We start from the raw sequence: 20,203 nt of genomic DNA on the forward strand, positions 1-20,203 counted from the left end.
CTCCTGCATCTAATTAGGGTAATTACTGTAATTTTACGCCTGGTCCAAAGTATTTTTAAGAAATCTACGGACAGACGGCATAGCACAGACTCAGCACGCAGCTGCGTGATGAGCGTAACGGAAAGCCAAAGAATATAATGGACGCTCATGGAGGGAGGGGGGAATGAGGACGCAAGGTATCCCACAGTTCCTGCTGTCTCCAAAAAGTATTTGCATTCTTGGATGAGCTCCAAATGCTTCTAGGGCCAAACACAGTGTCTGCGGTGGGTCAGGGCATAGTTCGGCAATTTGCGCACACACCCCACCCACCACCAGAAGTGAAAACAATCCTCTGTTGACTCTTTTACATGTCACCCTATCTTTACTGAATGCTGCAGATAGACGCGATGGTGCAGCACTCAACACCAACATCCTTGCTCCCCCCACGCTATGGATGGTTGATGGTACAATAAGATGGAAATCCATCCTCATCATCAGCCTATTGGCACATGGGGCAGTGCAAAAGGGCTGGTAACCATGCCGACTAGTATCAGTAAGGTCAATCAAGGGCGCCTGTCCCTAATTTTTGATGGCTGATGGTACAATATGGCTGGTAACCATCCTCATCATTGCAACAGGGGGCTGAGCTCCATCAGCCCCCACCCTTCATTGTAAATAAAAGATTCAGTTGCCCCTGGACTAGCAGAGGGATGATGGGCTCCTTCATCCACACTCCTTAATGTCCTGCCTGGACTATCATTGCAGCTGGAGGCTTCCTTCCAGTCATTTCTCACAAACAAGTCACTGTGTCTTATTCCTGCATTCTTTATTACTTCATCACACAAGTGGGGGGACAATGGTATGGTAGCCCAGGAAGGCTGGGGTAAGAACAGAATGGACAGGTGGTGTTGTTGCAGGAGCACCCCCTGTGAATAGCATACAGCTCATAATTTATGCAGGATCAGACACAGAGCAGCTGTGCTCTCAGGTTCTATGATACAGTGGTTCTCTAGTACACTTGCCCAAAATCTAGGCAGGACTGATTCTATTTTTAGATACCAAAAAGAAGGGATTGACTCAGGGAGTCATTCCCAATTTTTGCTTCTGCGCCCCTGGCTGCTCGGCCAGGGGCACTTATGACAGCACCAAATGGGGCAGTGCAAAAGGACAGGTAACCATGCCCATCTTATTACCATCTTATTACCAATTTATGGTATGGTTGATGGTACAATATGGCTGGTAACCATCTCTGCTGTCATGCAAAAGCAAAAGCATGCTGCTGTGTAGCGCTGCTGGCCCGCCTCTGTCAGCGGCATCTAGTACACATACGGTGACATACACAAAAGGCAAAACAGTGTCCATGGTTGCCACGCTATGGCGTATGCCAGGGCAATTCTGTGAAAACGGGCTTGAAATGATTGTCTGCCGTTGCTTTCCCGGAGGAAGGAATGACTGGCGACATTTACCCAGAATCCACCGCGAAAATGATTTGTGCCCCAGCAGGCACAGGGGTCTCAACCCAGAATTCACAGAGACAGCCTAGACTCAGTTAATTGTTCGCAAATTTGTATCTTTGCAAGGAAATCACTCCCTGTTTCCCATCTCACAGCTTCCACTGTCTCCAGACCTGCCACAGCATCCCCTCGCAGAGGCTGGCAAAGATTAGGCGGCGAAAGAAAAAGACAAGGGACAAGATGTTCGAGGAACGTTTGGGCTGCTACCTAGCAGAGGCGGACCAGCAGAGCCAGTGGAGGGAGACCGTCTCTCTGTGCCAGCGCTCACACAGCGAACGGGAGGAGAGGTGGCGTGAGGAAGACAAGCAGGCGACTGAAACAATGCTTGGACTAGTGAGGGAGCAAACGGACACGCTCAGGCGCCTTGTGGATGTTCTGCAGGACCGCAGGAGGACAGAGCCCCCCTGCAGTGTATCTGCAACCGCCCTCCAGCACCACAAAGTCCCATCCCCCCCTCACCGAAAATAATCAGGAGGAGGGGCGGCCGGGGACGTGAATACTGTCAATGCACCACAGCACAGTGCTCAAGTACCCAAAAGGTCTCATACCCTATATTTGCCGAAGTCCTTCACTTCCAGACTCACAGTAGTCCCAATCACAGTCCCATCCCCTAACTGTCTACTTAATTAATAAAAATGCTTTGCTGTTAATTACTGTTTCCGTTATGTTTTTTCAAAGAAGACTGTGTTCGAATGGGGGGCGTGGGGAAGGGGGTGGTTAATTGCATAGGACAGTCACCTTTCCCAGGGTACAGACACGGGGGCAGGATCAGCAGCGGGTCACACACACGGTGCAGTCAGTAGGCAACCTGGTCGGTTTTTGGAGGTGGTTTCCAGGATCTGTGTGGGCGGGGGAGATGTGACTTTGCAGCGGGGGAGGGCGGTTACAGATCTTATACAGCGGTCCTTGTCCTGGACCGCTGAGTCACGCAGCTGAGGAATCTGTATCCGTCCTCCTCCACCACAAGGTCACATATCCGCCCGCACACAGAATTCCATAAAGAGGGATGGCAGGCTCCGTTGAAAGAAGCCTTCCGGCACTGCGGACCGCTCTAGGAGCAGGAGCCTGTCATTCCTTGAGTTTAGAGGCGGTCTTTACATCACCGCACACCCTACCCAGCACAGCCTGCGTCCCAGTTTCAACCCTTTCACGAAAAGTCATGAATAAAGAAACCTTTGTTAAGTAATAATGGGACATGTATTTTATTTTTACACGTGTGCTGGAAGTGGGGGTAACGGGGTGAACGGGGTATGTAACCGAAGAGGAGAGTCAACAGTAACTGGTAAAGAAACAGGGGCAGGTTCAGCTTCTCTGTAAAGAAACTGAACAGTCACAGGTCACGCTGCTCGCTGCTCGCTGGTATTTGAAGAGTTCCTTGTCGCTGTCCCAGGCGCCTGTATAGGGCTTCATGAGCAAGTGCATTAGCGGGCAGGCTGGGTCCCCGAGGATGACTATAGGCATCTGCACATCCACAACAGTTATTTCGTGGTCCGGGAAGAAACTACCTTCCTGCAGGCGTCTGAGCAGCCCACAGTTCCTGAAAACACACGCATCATGAACCTTGCCCGGCCACCCGACGTTGATGTTTGTAAAACGTCCCCTATGGTCCCCCAGTGCTTGCAGCACCATTGAAAAGTAGCCCAATTTCTCAGCAGCTGACTGTGGAAGACGTGGACGAAAAAGTGCGAGGAGGAGAAAACGGCGATGATCGCAGCGGGCTCCGTGCTTGCAGTGCTGTGGCGTCCGCGCTGTCACTGACCAGAAAAGTGCACGAACAGATTGCCCGCAGGCGCTTTCCCGGAGGGAGGGAGGGAGGTTGTGATTGACGGTTCAATGACGACACTTACCCAAAACCACCCTCGACACATTTTTTCCCCCAGCAGGCATTGGGGGCTCTACCCAGTATTCCAATGGGCAGCGGGGAGTGCGGGAACTGTGGGATAGCTTCCCACAGTGCACCGCTTCAAAAGTCGACGCTGGCCCCGTGAATGTGGACTCAGAAATTCGAATTAGTGTATTTAGTATGGATACACAAATTCGACTTCATAAGGTCGAATCCACAAATTCGAACTAAGTTGATTCGAAATAGTCTTGTAGTGTAGACAAGGCCTTAGACCAGCAAACTACAGCCCAGGAGCAGCAGCGGCAGATGCAAGTCATGACACTACAACTATTGCAGTAAATGGCAAAACAAGCTGCAAGCAGACACCCAGCAGCAACAGCAGGAGGCCCACGTTGCACCTCAACAACAGGGTCACCCAGCAGCAGTACCTGGACACGCTAATGAGGATGCCCATGAGGACGGCCCCACCCCTGCCAGCTGGAGATAGGGCAGACTGGTCAAGTTGGCCCGGTGGCCCCATGTTGTCCAAAATAGTACCGGATGATGACCAAGAGGCCTTTCTAAAGACCTTTTTGTTGCTCACCACCTGTGCATGTTGGGACCCCAAGACATGAGCCATCGGCCTACTGCCTGTCTTGACACAGGAGGGGAAATCACTTAAAAGCCCCTCAACTGTCAGTCTGCCGCGGACTGTCCAACAATGAAGGCAGCCATATTCTATAGACTGCAATTAATCAAGGAGATTTACTGCCGCTGTTTCAGAGAACAATGATTCAGCCCATGTATGTGGCCTCAGACCCTGTTGCGAAGTTTCAAAGACATCAGCTGAAAGTGGTTGAGGCCTGAGTCCAAGACAAGCAGGCAAGTATCTGACCTGATCATTCTCAAGTATTTCCTCTGGGCCCTCCCCATGCCCATGTGTGACTGGGTACAGAGACGCCGTCCAGAGGTGGTGGGAGAAGCAGTGAGACTAGCAGAGAACTATTTCAGGCTGACATCCCACCGGCATGGCCTGGGAGGGCAGCACTTGCCTCCCCTAATTCAATTAGGGCAGGTGAGAGGGGGAATGGTCATTCTGAGACCACAGGGTGGATGGCAGCCTTGTCCCCAATGGATAAGTCCTCACACCAGAGATTGGCCAAAACTTACTCCCAACCCTGTTTTCTGAAAGCCAAGATGGAGATCATGGAAGACTGAAACCCCGGCTATTCTGTCATTGCAGAGCCCACCAGCGAGGGTGATCTGTTTCCTATGTGGGCAAGAAGAAAATATCAGAAGGGATTGTCAGACTGTGGAGTATAATTAATTGGGTCGTCTTGACTTTCCCCATACTCAATCAAATGCCAGACAACCCAAAATTGACCCTTATGATGCACATCAATGACCTGGAGGAGCCCGCCCTGGAGGGCTTCGGCTGTAAGCAGACCCTCGTAAGTGAAGACCTGCTGCGGGAGGCAGAGGACCATTTGTAAAGCACCATGTCCCTGACGTGCTTCCATGGGGATGTGAAGGGCTATCTATGTGTGCAAGTTTGGCTGACAGCAGGTGGACAAACAGGCCACCTCTCAGTAGGTCTAGCACATAAATTGCCGTATCCAGTTCTGTTAGAGCTGGCCTGGCCCCACTTTATGACACTGCTGCAGACCCTTTTGAAGGGCCAAATGAAGGCCACTAGAGGAGTCGAACAAACCCTAGGAAACCTCTTCCTATCCCAGACTAAGTCCCAGTGTACCAGACATGAGAAATGTGCCACCGGACATGAGAGATGAGAAGTACGTAAGGAGACTAGGGGTTGTTACCCAAGCAAAGCAGATGACTCCGCTGGAATGAGTTCTCCTAAGGACCCATACAAGACCTGGTGGATGTGGGGAAGCAATTGGAGTCATCCAACTGCAGGTCAAACAGCAAAGGGAGGATTCTTTCTGGAGGGTCTATGAGGAGAGTATAGACCTAAATAGATGAGGAAATGATCAGACCTGGGCTAGCTACCCATCTGCCGCATTTTGAGTTGCGGGCAGACCTGCTCTATCTCCCAGCACAAGGCACCCTAGATGTAGAACAATATACCCAAATTCTCGTACCCCATACATTCTGATGAGAAACACTCATGTTGGCCCATTAGGTGCCGATGCAAGGCCACCTGCACCAGAAGAAACACCTGGCCTTTCTGTTACCCTGCTTCTTTTGGACAGGCATTCACAAAGAAATAAAAGATTATTGTGCTTTCTGATCAGACTACCAGTTGGTAGCCCCTAAGGAGGTGTGACCAGCCCCCCGGTTCCCCTTCCACTCATAGAAGTCCCATTCGAGTGGATAGGGGTGGACATTATAGGACACATAGAAAAGAGCTCTGCTGGCTACCATGATATGCTTGTTGTAGTTGAGTATGCCACACGATACCTTGCAGCAGTTCCCCTGCAGACCACCATGGCCCTAGTGATAGTGACAGACTTATTGAAAATCTTTGCAATAGTGGGACTACCCAAGTTGATCCTGAAGGACAAAAGTACAAATTTCACTTCCAAGCTAATGAAGGAGGTATATGGTCTATTGTGAATCAAGAACCTGCACAAATCCATATACCACCCAAAGACAGATGACCTAGGGGAGTATTTCAACCAGAGTCTGAAGGGGATGCTCATGAGCTTCATCAGGACTCACCTCTGGTGTTGAGATGCTGTCCTCTCCCCACCTCCCATTTGCAGTAGAGGAAGTCCTGCAAGCTTTGACATACTTCTCAACTTTTGTGCGCTACAGATGACAAACATGAGGGATACTCAGCCTGGTGAAGGAAGGCTAGGAGGAAAAGGCCAATCCAACTCCTAATGTGTAGTAGTATGTTCTGCAGTTCAGGGACTGCCTGGACAATTTCCACAAATTTACTAAGCAAAAACATACAAAAGTGCCAGATGGCCCAGGAGTAGAACTACAAGAAAGGGAACAGTTTAAGAGAGTTTGGGACTGGTGACTGCATCTAGGTGTTATTGCCAGCTATGAGTAAAAACTGATGGCCAAATGGAAGGGCTTCTACGACATCATCTGCCGGGTTGGACTGGTGAACTACAAAGTCCACCAGCCAGATTGGAAGAAGGAAAGCCAGTTCTATGACATTAGCTTGTTAAAACCATGGACATATAGAGAGGGTCTTCTAATAGCTCCATATCCCTGTGAGCTTGAGTTAGGATCACAGATAAGAGTGTCAGGTGCTGACTCGAATGTACAGCTGTGGGAGCACTTGACCCTGAGACAGAAGAGAGGGGTCAGTCTCTTGGTACATGAGATCAAGGATGTCTTCTTGGAAGTGCTCCTTCAAATAGCCATGTTGTTCCACCACATTGAGACTGAATCCAAGAAGATGGTGAGAAAGGCCATACAGCTCATACCAAAGAAGATACAAATAATAGTCAAAGAGGAGTTAGAAGATGTGAAAACTGGGGGTCATTCTGAAGTCTCAAAGTGCATGGTGCAGTTCAATAATACTGGTTCCAAAACCCAATGGTTGAGTCAGATTTTCTATAGACTTTTCCAAAGTCAACAAAATCTCTAAGTTTTACACCTGCCCAATGCCTTGAGTAAACGACCTCCCGGAAAATCTAGGACAGAATCAGTAGATAACTTGAGGTCTGATGAAGGGGTACTTGCAGATCCCCCCGATGAGAGCATCCTGGGAAAAGACCACTTTTCCCTCACTGTGGAGACTTTTCAAGTTCAGAGCCATGCCCTTCGGTTTACATGCTGCGGTGGCCACCTTCCAACAAGTAATGGACAAGATTCTTCAGCAACATAATGATTATGTGAACACTTATTTAGACAACTCAGTGATCATCAGCTAGGACTGGGAGACAAAATACACAAGGTGATGGTGGTATTATGTTAAAGGCCACTGGGCTAGCAGCAAACCCCACTAAGTGTGCTGTCAGGAAAAGGAAGACTTGGTACCTGGGATATATGGGGTAGGGGGAAAGATTGCCAAAGTCTTAGTTGATAAAATGCAAGCTGTCATGGTTCCTTCCCCACTCTGAACTTTAGGGTACAGCAGGGCCAGCTCCAGGCACCAGCTTATCAAGCAGGTGCTTGGGGTGGCAACTCCAGAGGGGGGGGGCGGAACTTTCAAGTATTTGGTGGCAATTCGGTGGAGGGTCCTTCACTCCCGCTCGGAGCGAAAGACCTCCCTCTGAATTGCCGCAGATCGCGATTGCAGCTTTTTTTTTTTTGGCTGCTTGGGGCGGCAAAACCCCTGGAGCCGGCCCTGGGTACAGATGTGGGGACCCTCATGAAAGACCCCCTAAGCTTATTTACCGGCTTTGGTTAACAGTAAGCTGCCACCACCAAGCGTGTTCCAAATCTTAGGGGAGATCCACGTGGAACTCTGCCTTCCCTCAACTTTTTCTCAAGTCCCTAACCCTCCCTTTCCTGGGCAGATTTAAAACTACTTTTTTCCTGGGTAGGCTTGTGAGTATACCCTCACCAATTAGTCCTGGTGAACACAGATCCAAAACCCTTGGATCTTAAAACAATGAACAATCAATCAGGTTATTAAAAGAAGAATTTTATTAAAAGAAAAGGTAAAGTTCATCTCTGTAAAATCAAGATGGAAGTAACTTTACAGGGCAATCAGATTCAAAGAGCCCAGAAGAACCCCCTGTCGCCTTAGGTTCAAAGTTACAGTAAACAGAGGTAAACCCTCTAGCAAAAGGAACATTTATGAGTTGAGAAAACAAAGGTAAAACTAAGACTTCTTGCCTGGCTGTTACTTACAAGTTTGAAATATGAGAGACTTGTGCAGACAGATTTGGAGAACATGGATTGATGTCCGGTCCCTCTTAGTCCCAAAAGCGAACACCACCAAAAACAAAGAGCACAAACAAAAGCCTTCCCCCCCCGCCCCCGATTTGAAAGTATATTGTCCCCTTATTGGTCCTTTGGGTCAGATGTCAGCCAGGTTACCTGAGCTTCGTTAAGAAGCTCCTTTTACCTTTACAGGTAAAAGGATTTTGGTGCCCCTGGCTAGGAGGGATTTTATAGAATTATATACAGGAGGGTTGTTGCCCTTCTCTTTTATAGTTATGACACAAGCTTTGAGGGACTGCCTGACCCCTGAGACCAAAAAACAACTCTGGTCCTTTTTGGACGTAGCCAGCTATTACAGAACGTTTGTGCCTATATTCATAGAGTGGGCAGCACCTCTGACCTAGCTAAGAAAAATGTGGACCCCTAGAAAGTGCAGTGGATTGTGGAATGCCAGAAAGTTTTCCAGGACATTTAGGAGATTCTGTGCAGTGAACACCAACTTTGAGAGCCTGTAACGGGTCGGACTAACCCCTGCGTCGCTTTCTGCTGGTCGTCCTTGGGAATTAGCTCAGTCCAGTGTCCAGAGCGCCCTCTGCAGGGCAGTGATCCACCTGTCCGCTACTGGCCCCCATGTCCCTCCCAGGACCCTGGTGCCACTTTAACTGGGTCTTCCCCTCCCAGGGGAACCCCCACCCCACTATCCCCACTTCACCTCAGTGTTGGCTACTGCCCGGTCTCTATCTAGCCCCCGTTCACTGGGGCAGACTGCAGTATCCACCACTCATCGTCGGCAAAGGGGGTTTTGGACCTGCTGCCTTGGCCTACCCCTGGGTTGCCCCCTGCAACCCACAGTACCTTGTGCCCTGTGCTAGGCCGCAGCCTGGGGTTTTCTAGGCTGGAGCTTCCCCCAGCTCCTCAGCCTTTCCCCAGCCCTGCTTCACCCTAGGTACCTTGTCTAGCTCCATGCAGCCAGGCCCATCTCCCTCTAGAAACAGAGAGAGACTGTCTGGGCTTCTGGCTCACAGCCTCTTATACGGGCCAGCTGGGCCTGATTGGAGCATGGCCACAGCTGAGCCTACTTTCCCCAATCAGCCCAGGCTTGAGAGCAGCAGCTCTCAGACCCTGCCAGGCCGCTTTTAAACCCCTTCAAACCAGGAGTAGGGGTCCACCCTGCTACAGAGCCCCTTCATACTCTGGACAGATGCCCCAGAAGCCACCATAGACACAGTACTATTGCAGGAATATGACGGTGAAGAACACCCAGTTTTATATTTGAGCTGAAAGTTGCTCCCTCATGAGAAAGCAAATAGTCTGGGGGAAGGTAGGAAGGAGCTCAGGGCTCTGTTAGAGTCTGCGAACTCTGATCCTGCTTGTCTAATATGAGGGCCCTGAGCTGGGACCCAGTGGAGTGGGTGGGCCTACGATGCCCTACCAACCCCCTGGCAGACCTGAGATCAGAGATGGTTTTTCAGATTCCTGAGCATCAGCAACAGACTAACAGCCCCACTGAGCTGAGGGAGCCGGCGCCACACCCTGCTTGGCCAGGTGAGGCACTGTTGGACTGACACACTGACTCACAGTGCCCAGTTTCCATTCAGGCCCTATTGTGAGCATCCCACATTTATGCTCCAAGAGCTCAGAGGCATCTGATATTTCCCCTTTTATGCCATCCCAGGCCAGTGAGATCATTGCTGTGACTGGTAATGAGAGCTTGGGTTGGGCACTGGCATTTGACAGCCTGCAATCCCCCCAGGGCTTTAGTGTTGTTTGTCAGACTCTGGTTGCAGGCAGTCAGGCCTGTTGGTTGGAGCTGTGGTCGAAGCTGGATGTAGTGTTGGCATTGGGCCAAAGGCAGCACTGAAATCAGGGTCTGGAAACAGATTGTGGGTCAGAACCGATGTCAGAGTCCATAGGCAAGCCAAATCAGTGAAATACCTGAGCCTGGCCCATCTGACCCATGCCCTGCTCAGGGATAGACTCTTGCAGCACGTCTGAGGGCTGGGTCACTGCAGTGACTCTGTAGGAGGGATGTGTCAGGGCACCTACTGAAGCACTGTGGATGGGTGGGTGTAAGCCTCTCCACATCTAACGACCCCTCCCCTCAGCCTAAGTGGGGGATTCACTGGACCCAGGCATCGAATAATTTCAGAGGAGAACAAATGAAAATCAGGGATAAGAGTGAGGGTCACAGATATAAAATCAGGGATCAGAGGAGGACATTGAGCGGAGAACTCCAGACAGCACCCACTGCTCCTCAAAGACATCCAGGGAAGCAGTGGACACCGCCCAGAGGATCTCTGCCCTGAGACGTGACTTGAGGGATGTTTGGAAATATGCCTCACAGTAGCAGAGCATCCCCTTCTGTCCAGCTTCCTGGCGGAGATGGACAAGGAGGTCTGACGACTTTGTGGGGCCAAGGACGGGGTGCGTAAATCATGAGGTGTGGGGAAAAATTCAGCCAGAATCAGAGGAGGAGGCTCTGGAGGAGCCAGAAGAGTGGCTGTGAACTAGTGCACTCAATATAAATGTTCACCAGGGTCTCCCTCACTTCAAAACAAGCAGGTTTTGCGGGTAGTTATAAACTGCACCAGGTGCACACACATGTTCATGGTGCATGAAGGAGCGACCAACTAATATACCCACCAGGCCATGGGGCGAGCTTGGAATACAGACTGACCCATATGGGTTACCCACCCTCCTTGGATGATAGGAGGTCCCAGTGTGACACTGCACCCCATATTCTTTGCAGTGATATTGCTATGATATGATTATGACATAATGATAATGTATTTTATGCAAGACAGGCCATGTGAGATGTCATTGGAAAAGTTATGATTTGCTAATATGATGATCCTATTTGTATGCATGTATCATTTTTGCATCTAAAGTTATAAATATTAACTATGTATCTGTATTTCAAATGTCCTTACACCTTGGTAACGCCCACTAGACAAGATGCTTTTAGTCTGGATGGTGGGTAGGGAAGGGCCTATTCAGGGCAATAAGCCATTAGGAAAAAACAATAGGCCTTAGGAGAAGTTTATCCCCCACATGGTGAGACTTCTTGTGAGCGCTACAGACAGCCTGTAAGTAATGGCTGCCATGACTCTACAAGGACATGTGATGAGACTACATTTCTCTAGACTCCATCTTGGGATGTCAGTATTTTTCCACAGACTGGTCTGGGAATCAAGTTTGGGAACAAAGGGTTGCCATCATATACAAAAGCAGTATAAGGCAGGGAGTGACATCATCTGGTGTTCTTCATTCCCCACAAAAGAAGACTCCTGGTAAAACATGAAAAACAAAGACTGAACTGGGGGAAGTGCTGGACCCAGGCGAACGGAATTTTTCCCCAGTGAATGAAACACCTGTGGATTCCAAGCTGTAAAGCAAGTGCACATTGACCATTAAGAAACTGCAGCCTGCTTGTATCATTTCTTAGGGTGGCAATCGGCTATTCATATCCAATCTATTTAGCATATTAAGCTTAGTTGGCATTTTTTGTTTATTTGCTAGGTAAACTGCTTTGATCTGTTTGCTATCACTTATAATCACTTAAAGTCTATTTTTTGTAGTTAATAATGTAGCTGGAGTGAAGTGTGTGGGAATCATAACTTGAGGCAAAGGCTGTTACATATTCCTCTCCACACTGAGGGAGGGGACAAATTTTATGAGCTGCACTGTAACGTTCCCAGTGCAGCGGAGGACGATATAATTTTGGGTTTATACTCCAGAGAGGGTGCATGCCTGAGGAGCTTAAAGCTGCCTTAGCTGTAACTTTCCTATGCAGGGGCTGGTCAGAGAGCCTGCATGTAACTGCAGCTTGGTGTATCCCTACCAGTTTTTATGCTTGTGAAAGTGAAGGCTGGAAGGCTTTGCAGATTGTCACATCAGTATAGTGTGCGAGGGAGCCCAGTCTGGTGCGACAGGGGGCTCAGTGATACCCCAGTTCTATGTGACACACTCACCACTTGGTGTCAAGGCAGGACACAAGAGTGAGGAAATGAAGGGTGAGGAGCATGAGTGCATAGTTGTTTCTGGGTGCTGTTTGGAGACATACCAGTTGCATATCTCACAGCCATCTCACATGCTACATAGGGGGTGGCCTGGGATGCTCATGGGGCAGAGGACCAGTGGAAAGGTCCCCAGGGCTGTGGGTGATGGGCAGACATGGAGAACCCTGCCACAGGACCCGCTCAAGAAGAACACAAGAGGTGCGTTTTAGGGCTTTCCTCACCTTCTGGAACACACAATGAGAAATGTGTGGGTGGAGAACCCCATGCATAGGTGGGGCACCATAGGGGTCCACCCAGTCCATCTGGTCATGGCCCAGGGGATCCTTGTGGCACCAGCTGTGACCAGCTTCTGGTGTACCGAGGGGGACTCCTCCACCTGTACGCCTAGATAGCGATTTTGTAGCAGCGGTCACCATAGACCTGGTCATGAAGAGTAGCTTCTAGGTCCTGAGGATGTCCTGGTAAAAGACCAGCAGCTGAGAAAGGTCTCGCGGGAGACCCCTTAGGTGGAGATAGAACAGCTGCTGGCTGTATTGGAGGTCTCAGAGGGGGCAGAGAAAGGCATGCACCAGCATGCTCCGTGCCAAACTACCTGCACCAGAAAGGAGCCTGTGTGGGGCCTGGAGGTGGAAGAAATGGACCTGACTGAAGAGGAAGAGCAGACGCTGACTTCCCTCCTCCAGGGACAGACTCAGGGCACCTGGGGAGACCCAGTGCAACCCTGGACAGAAGAATTCAAAGATTTTATTCTGCAGACCAGCCAGGGTGCTTGGCTGGGGCAGGGTCAAGATGTTGAGCCGGTTCCAGAGCATGCACAGGATCAGCTGGTTGAGCACCAGTGTCCTCCCCTGTAGGAAGGCACCGGAGAAACCCCGTATACCTCCGCAACCCAGTTCTCAAGTATGGAGGAATCAGTGGGGGAAGATAAACGCTCAGATAGAGCAGTGGACCTGCACTCCACCAAATGGCCTGCAGTGAGTCAGTGCAGCTGAGTGAGCAGCCTTGGTCTGGCTGTGAGTTTGCCTCACACTAATACTTAGTGCTCAACTCAGAGCCAGGTCAGGTTGGTCTGGGCTTCAGGAGCAGAGGCAGTGCACCAATGGGTGTGTGCCCCGGGAAGCCACTGAGGCTGCTTTCCTACATTGCCCTCTAGTGGTGGCCTCTATCCCTGGGGACGGGGGAGGGTAGTATCATGACCATGTTCCCATTTCAACTGTACTGTACTGAGGCTGATGGTCCCATTCCATCAGGAAAGATTCTGCTGCTTCAGCCTCCCGGCTGGGTTTGGGAGCATGACACAGCCAGCCCTGAGCCAGACTGACAGCACACTGCACCAAGATTGAGAGAGAAATGGGACTGACTCCCTGATGACTGCTGCAATGTCCTGGTGACCACCCCCCTCCAAACCTGGCCAGGAGTTTAGAACTACTGAATAAGAGATGGACTCAGAAGATCTAGCTTGGGTCTCGTTCTGAGCCCTGAATTATAGAATCATAGAATCTCAGGGTTGGAAGGGACCGTAGGAGGTCATCTAGTCCAACCCCCTGCTCAAAGCAGGACCAAACCCAACTAAATCATCCCAGCCAGGGCTTTGTCAAGCCTGACCTTAAAAACCTCTAAGGAAGGAGATTCCACTACCTCCCTAGGTAACCCATTCCAGTGCTTCACCACCCTACTAGTGAAAAAGTTTTTCCTAATATCCAACCTAAACCTCCCCCTCTGCAACTTGAGACCATTACTCCTTGTTCTGTCATCTTCTACCACTGAGAACAGTCTAGATCCATCCTCTTTGGAACCCCCTTTCAGGTAGTTGAAAGCAGCTATCAAATCCCCCCTCATTCTTCTCTTCTGCAGACTAAACAATCCCAGTTCCCTCAGCCTCTCCACATAAGTCATGTGCTCCAGCCCCCTAATCATTTTTGTTGCCCTCCGCTGGACTCTCTCCAATTTATCCACATCCTTCTTGTAGTGTGGGGCCCAAAACTGGACACAGTACTCCAAATGAGGCCTCACCAGTGCTGAGTAGAGGGGAATGATCACATCCCTCGATCTGCTGGAAATGCCCCTACTTATACAACCCAAAATGCCATTAGCCTTCTTGGCAACAAGGGCACACTGTTGACTCATATTCAGCTTTTCGTCCACTGTAACCCCTAGGTCCTTTTCTGCAGAACTGCTGCCCAGCCATTCGGTCCCTAGTCTGTAGCAGTGCATGGGATTCCTCCGTCCTAAGTGCAGGACTCTGCACTTGTCCTTGTTGAACCTCATCATATTTCTTTTGGCCCAATCCTCTAATTTGTCTAGGTCCCTCTGTATCCTAGCCCTACCCTCCAGTGTATCAACCACTCCTCTCAGTTTAGTGCCATCTGCAAACTTGCTAAGGGTGCAGTCCACACCATCCTCCAGATCGTTAATGAAGATATTGAATAAAACCGGCCCCAGCACCGACCCTTGGGGCACTCCACTTGATACCGGCTGCCAACTAGACATGGAACCATTGATCACTACCCGTTGAGCCCGACCATCTAGCCAGTTTTCTATCCACCTTACCGTCCATTCATCCAGCCCAGACTTCTTTAACTTGCTGGCAAGAATACTGTGGGAGACTGTATCAAAAGCTTTGCTAAAGTCCAGAAATAGTACATCCACTGCTTTCCCCTCATCCAGAGAGCCGGTTATCTCATCATAGAAGGCAATTAGGTTAGTCAGGCATGACTTGCCTTTGGTGAATCCATGCTGACTGTTCCTGATCACTTTCCCCTCCTTTAAGTGGTTCAGGATTGATTCCTTGAGGACCTGTTCCATTATTTTTCCAGGGACTGAGGTGAGACTGACTGGCCTGTAGTTCCCTGGATCTTCCTTCTTCCCTTTTTTAAGGATGGGCACTACATTAGCTTTTTTCCAGTCATCTGGGACCTCCCCCGATCACCATGATTTTTCTAAGATAATGGCCAATGGCTCTGCAATCTCATCGGCCAACTCCTTTAGCACCCTCGGATGCAGCGCATCCGGCCCCATGGACTTGTGTCCATGCTTTCCTAAATAGCCCCGAACTACTTCTTTCTCCACAGAGAGCTGGTCACCTCCTCCCCATACCGTGCTGCAGAGTGCATGTCATAAGTAGTTAGTTAAGGGTTAAGGTCTACCTGTAAAGGGTTAACACAGACCTGGTGAAACACCTGACCAAAGGACCAATCAGGGAAGAGAATTTGAAAATCCCAGAGAGCGGGAACTTGGGTCTCTGTGTTCTTTGTTCTGAGTTCTTAGCCGTCTGGACCTACACCAGACCAGACGCTTAACCAAGTCTGCTCATCTTTCTGAACTAATTTCTTCTATTCAAGCTAGTGAGTATTAAAAGAACTGGGTAATTGCATATAAGAATCCTGTGTCTGCAATTCTGTGTGTTTGCATTGATTATTCGTAATTTTGCCTGTATTGTTTGTACTGAGGAAAAGGGAGAAATTTCTCCAGGGATTAATAAGATTAGACCCTATGAATGTCTATCTTGGATTCATAGAGATTGTGTATTTTTTTTCTCTTCTTTCTTTTATTCTTTTAATAAACTCTTTTAAGTTCAGGACTTGGTTAAGTTCCTTACCTGTGGATTCAGGGGAAGGAAGCTAGGCGCCACTCTGTGGAGACAAGGATTGTCTCCAAGCAGAGAGAGAGCAGGAGAGGGAGGGGGGAAGTGGGCTGCTTCCCTGTGTGTAGAGATTCAAGGGGTTTGAATCTGGGTTCCCCAGGGGAAGCTTGGGGGACAGGCAGTGCGTCAGACACGTTAACCTGACTGGTGGCAGCGAGAAGGAATCCTACCCTAAGGGTTAGGGTGGGGGGAGAATACCTGCGGGTCCCCATCTTTGAACCCACAAGCTCAAAGTGGGGGTGAGATCCCATGACATGGTGGCAGCGGAGTTTCGATTCCATTGTTAGAAGGAGTTTTTTCAGCTGGGCTACGCTGAAGGAAGCTATTCTCTTCTTCTAGAGCAGGAAAGCAACCTGAGAGAAGAGGTAGTTTACTAGTCTTCTGTTTCTAAGTGGTATTGTTAGAAGCAGTTCCAGCAGTTTGGCTGGAGGGAATTAAGTTTCCAGCAGGCTTTGGTGAAAGCAGTTTCTTTCGGGTGGCATAGAAAAGCACCTTGGAGGAAAAGAAAGTGTGTGCATTCCTTAGGTGGGGGGAAGTGCCCTCACAGGTTTGCTGGGGAGATTCAGAGCGAAACATTTTAGCTCTGGTTGCAAGGAGGTGTGTCCCTCCTTTGTGTGATCAGGATTCCTTGGGTGGGGGGAGGTGCTCCTCGGAGCTCAGCCCGTCCAACAGGGAAAACAGGTTTGGTGAGGAGAGAGAGCTCCTGAAGCCAGTTTTTTTGTCCTGTGACTTTTGAAATGCAGAAGCCAGGAAGCCGAGATTTTCACTAGTCTTTTCTCGCAGAGAGACAGAGAGTTTTTTAGATTTTCCCTGTTGCTCAGTACAGAACAATAGAGAGTTGCAACACACAATTTGCTATACACAGAATTAATTACCCTTTCTCTACTCAAGTTATCATAAACAGGGAGGGGGTGTCCAGCACCCCAAGGCACAGATATGACGGAAACAAGTGACCAACTAGAGCTTGCTCGATTGCAAATAAAAATCCTGGAAGCCAAAGAGAGAGAACACCAGATGGCCATGGCAGCCATGGAGGCAGACCAGAAAGCCAGAGAGGCAGACCACATCAGACAAATGGAATTAAGAGAGAAAGATCTGGAAATCCAGAGGCAGGCTCTGGAAGTAGAACAGGCTAAGCAGCATAATCCACCACCCCATCCACCTACTTATCACACTTTTCGGAAAAAATTTCCCGCCTACAAGGCAGGGGATGATGTTGAGGCCTTTTTAGAAAACTTTGAGAGGGCCTGTATTGGATACCATCTTCCTAAAGACCAATACATGATGGAGCTGAGGTCACAGCTCAGCGGACAATTATCCCTTGTGGCAGCTGAAATGCCTAAAGACCAGATGGACGACTTTCCACTGTTCCTAACCAAGGCCAGACTCAGAATGGGCATCACCCCTGATCACGCCCGTCAGCGTTTCAGAGCCCAGAAATGGAAACCAGAGATGTCATTTCCAGAGCACGCTGCTTACCTGGAAAGACACTATTTCTCCTGGATATCAGGATCCAAGGTTGAGGAGCTAGACAGTGCAGCTGTCTGGGAGCTGACCTTGTCTGTGAAGACAGAGGCAAAAAAAGCATTGAGTACACTAGCTTTCTCCACATCCTCCGTCACTAGGTTCCCTCCCTCATTCAGCAAGGGGCCCACACTTTCCTTGACTTTCTTCCTGTTGCTAACATACCTAAAGAAACCCTTCTTGTTACTCCTAACATCTCCGGCTAGCTGCAACTCCAAGTGTGATTTGGCCTTCCTGATTTCACACCTGCATGCCTGAACAATACTTTTATACTCCTCCCTGGTTATTTGTCCAATCTTCCACTTCTTGTAAGCTGTTCTTTTGTGTTTAAGACGATCAAGGATTTCACTGTTAAGCCAAGCTGGTCGCCTGCCATATTTACTTTTCTTCCTACACATTGGGATGGTTTGTTCCTGCAACCTCAATAAGGTTTCTTTGAAATACAGCCAGCTTTCCTCGACTCCTTTCCCCGTCATGTTATTCTCCTTTCCCCGTCATGTTATTCTCCTGTGCATGGTGGGAGTTTCTTATGCAGTGAAATCTCTGAAGGATTATGGGGTGATGGTGACACAGGGAGAGAATCTGCCCCTTCCATCTTAAGTTACTTCCCCATGAGCAGCAGAGACCTAAACATGAGGAGCTCAAGCATAGGAACATCTCAGTAGTCACAATGAAGTGCTGCTGCATTGCCTCAGCCTCCTGCAACCTGGCCCTCCTGTGCTATGAGTGTTGGGGAGATGATACAATTCTCCTTTGTTCTGCACCTTCAGATGTGAGGCGTTTCCCTGCCTTCCTCCCAGATTGGCCAGGCTGGGAGCACAGCACGGACCCAACACTTTGTCTGTCTCTCATGGGGTCTCCATACTGATCCCTTTGGTGTTTTCCATACTGTGAAATAAACCGAGGCTGACAGGGCCTTTGGGAAAGGTTCTTCTCTATCTGGGGGGAGAAAAGCAAGGCAAGTATTAAAATGCATCATCATACAGAAGTAAATAGGAAATTCAAACAACAGGAAATGGTTACAGCACCTAGTCACAGTGACAGAAGCAAAGTTTTTAGTACTCCCCCGACCCCCAACATAGACACATGCATTCTCCATGTATGGCAAAGCCAATACACTTTCTTGTTTAAGTCATACTCTAGACTCAGTGCAAGTCATGAAAGGCCAGTAACAGGCCTCTATGGAAATCCTTTGGCCTGGTCTACACTACGACTTTAGGACAAATTTAGCAGCGTTACCTCGATTTAACCCTGGACCCGTCCACACAACGAAGCCCTTTTTTTTATTTAAAGGGATCTTTAAATCAATTTCTTTACTCCACCTCCGATGAGGGGATTAGCACTGAAATCGGCCTTGCCATATCGAATTTGGGGTAGTGTGGATGCAATTCGATGGTATTGGCCTCCGGGAGCTATCCCAGAGTGCTCCATTGTGACCGCTCTGGACAGCGCTCTTAACTCAGATGCACTGGCCAGATAGACAGGAAAAGGCCCGCAAACTTTTGAATTTCATTTCCTGTTGTGCCAGCGTGTTTGCAGAGCTCATGCAGAGCTCATCAGCATGATGTGCACATTGCCGGGTCACATTGCCCGGCCCGTACTTTGTGAGAAGTCTATGACCCTGTCCCTCTTGTCACCGCGCTGCTGTTGCCTCCTCTCCTGGTTTTGCACGAAAACAATTGTCTGCCGTTGCTCTGACGGAGGGAGGTGCGACTGACGACATGGCTTACAGGGAATTAAAATTAACAAAAAGGGTGGCTTTGCATCCAGGAGAAACACAAACAACTGTCACACAGAATGGCCCCCTCAAGGATTGAACTCAAAACCCTGGGTTTAGCAGGCCGTCGATTTCACAAAACAAATCGGGTCAATTTCTTGTTTTGATCCATCTATCTTTTACATCTTAGGCTGGCAGCAGATGGTACAGTACAACTGCTAGTCATCGTCATCTCCTGGGTGCTCGGCAGAAGATGGGAATGACCTGGCTGAGACACTCCCATAACTGTCCAGGCACCCCTGACCGTCCTCACCGAGGTCGGCTAAAAGAGCACCCAGGAATATGATGACAATGGCTACCAATTGTAATGCACCATCTGCTACTGTGTAGCAATGCAATCCCACGTCTGCCAGCACCCAGGAGACGTATGGTGACAGTGAGCTGAGCAGGCTCCATGCTTGCCATGGTATGGTTCAGGTAACCCAGGAAAAAAGGCATGAAACGATTGTCTGCCATTGCTTTCACGGAGGGAGGGAGGGATGGAGGGAGAGGGAGGACTGACAACATGTACCAAAAACCACCCGCAACACAGTTTTTGCCCCATCAGGCATTGGGATCTCAACCCAGAATTCCAATGGGCGGCGGAGACTGCAGGGACTGTGGGATACCTACTCACAGCTACCCACAGTGCAATGCTCCAGAAGTCGATGCTAGCCTCAGTACTGTAGACGCAGTCCACTGACTTAATGCACTTAGAGCATTTTGTGTGGGGACATGCACAATCGACTGTATAAAAACAATTTCTAAAAAAATGACTTGTATAAATTTGACCTAATTTCCTAGCATAGACATACCCTGTGCTTTCTAGCAGTGGGATTTAGGAGGTTTCAGGACTTCTTCCCAAACTTCGAACCCCAGATCAGTAGTATCACAGGGTGCAGTCTGGCACAGGCCCCCATGGTGTGGAAATGTGGCCATCCTGCCTCTGTTTCCCCTCTGGCAGTTCTATGAGTGCTCAAACCCCAGAGAGGTCAGTTAAGGTCCCCTGCCTTGGGGCATTGACACCACTGAAATGTGTCCCCTTCCTCACCTTCACAGCAGAGCTCTCCCACCTGCTTCATCTGGCCCTTCCTAGCTACACAGGGGCAGAACCTCACCAGCCCATATGGCTCT

The sequence above is a fragment of the Mauremys mutica genome, chromosome 1 (assembly GCF_020497125.1).
Source record: "Mauremys mutica isolate MM-2020 ecotype Southern chromosome 1, ASM2049712v1, whole genome shotgun sequence".
NCBI classification, from domain to species: Eukaryota; Metazoa; Chordata; order Testudines; family Geoemydidae; genus Mauremys; species Mauremys mutica.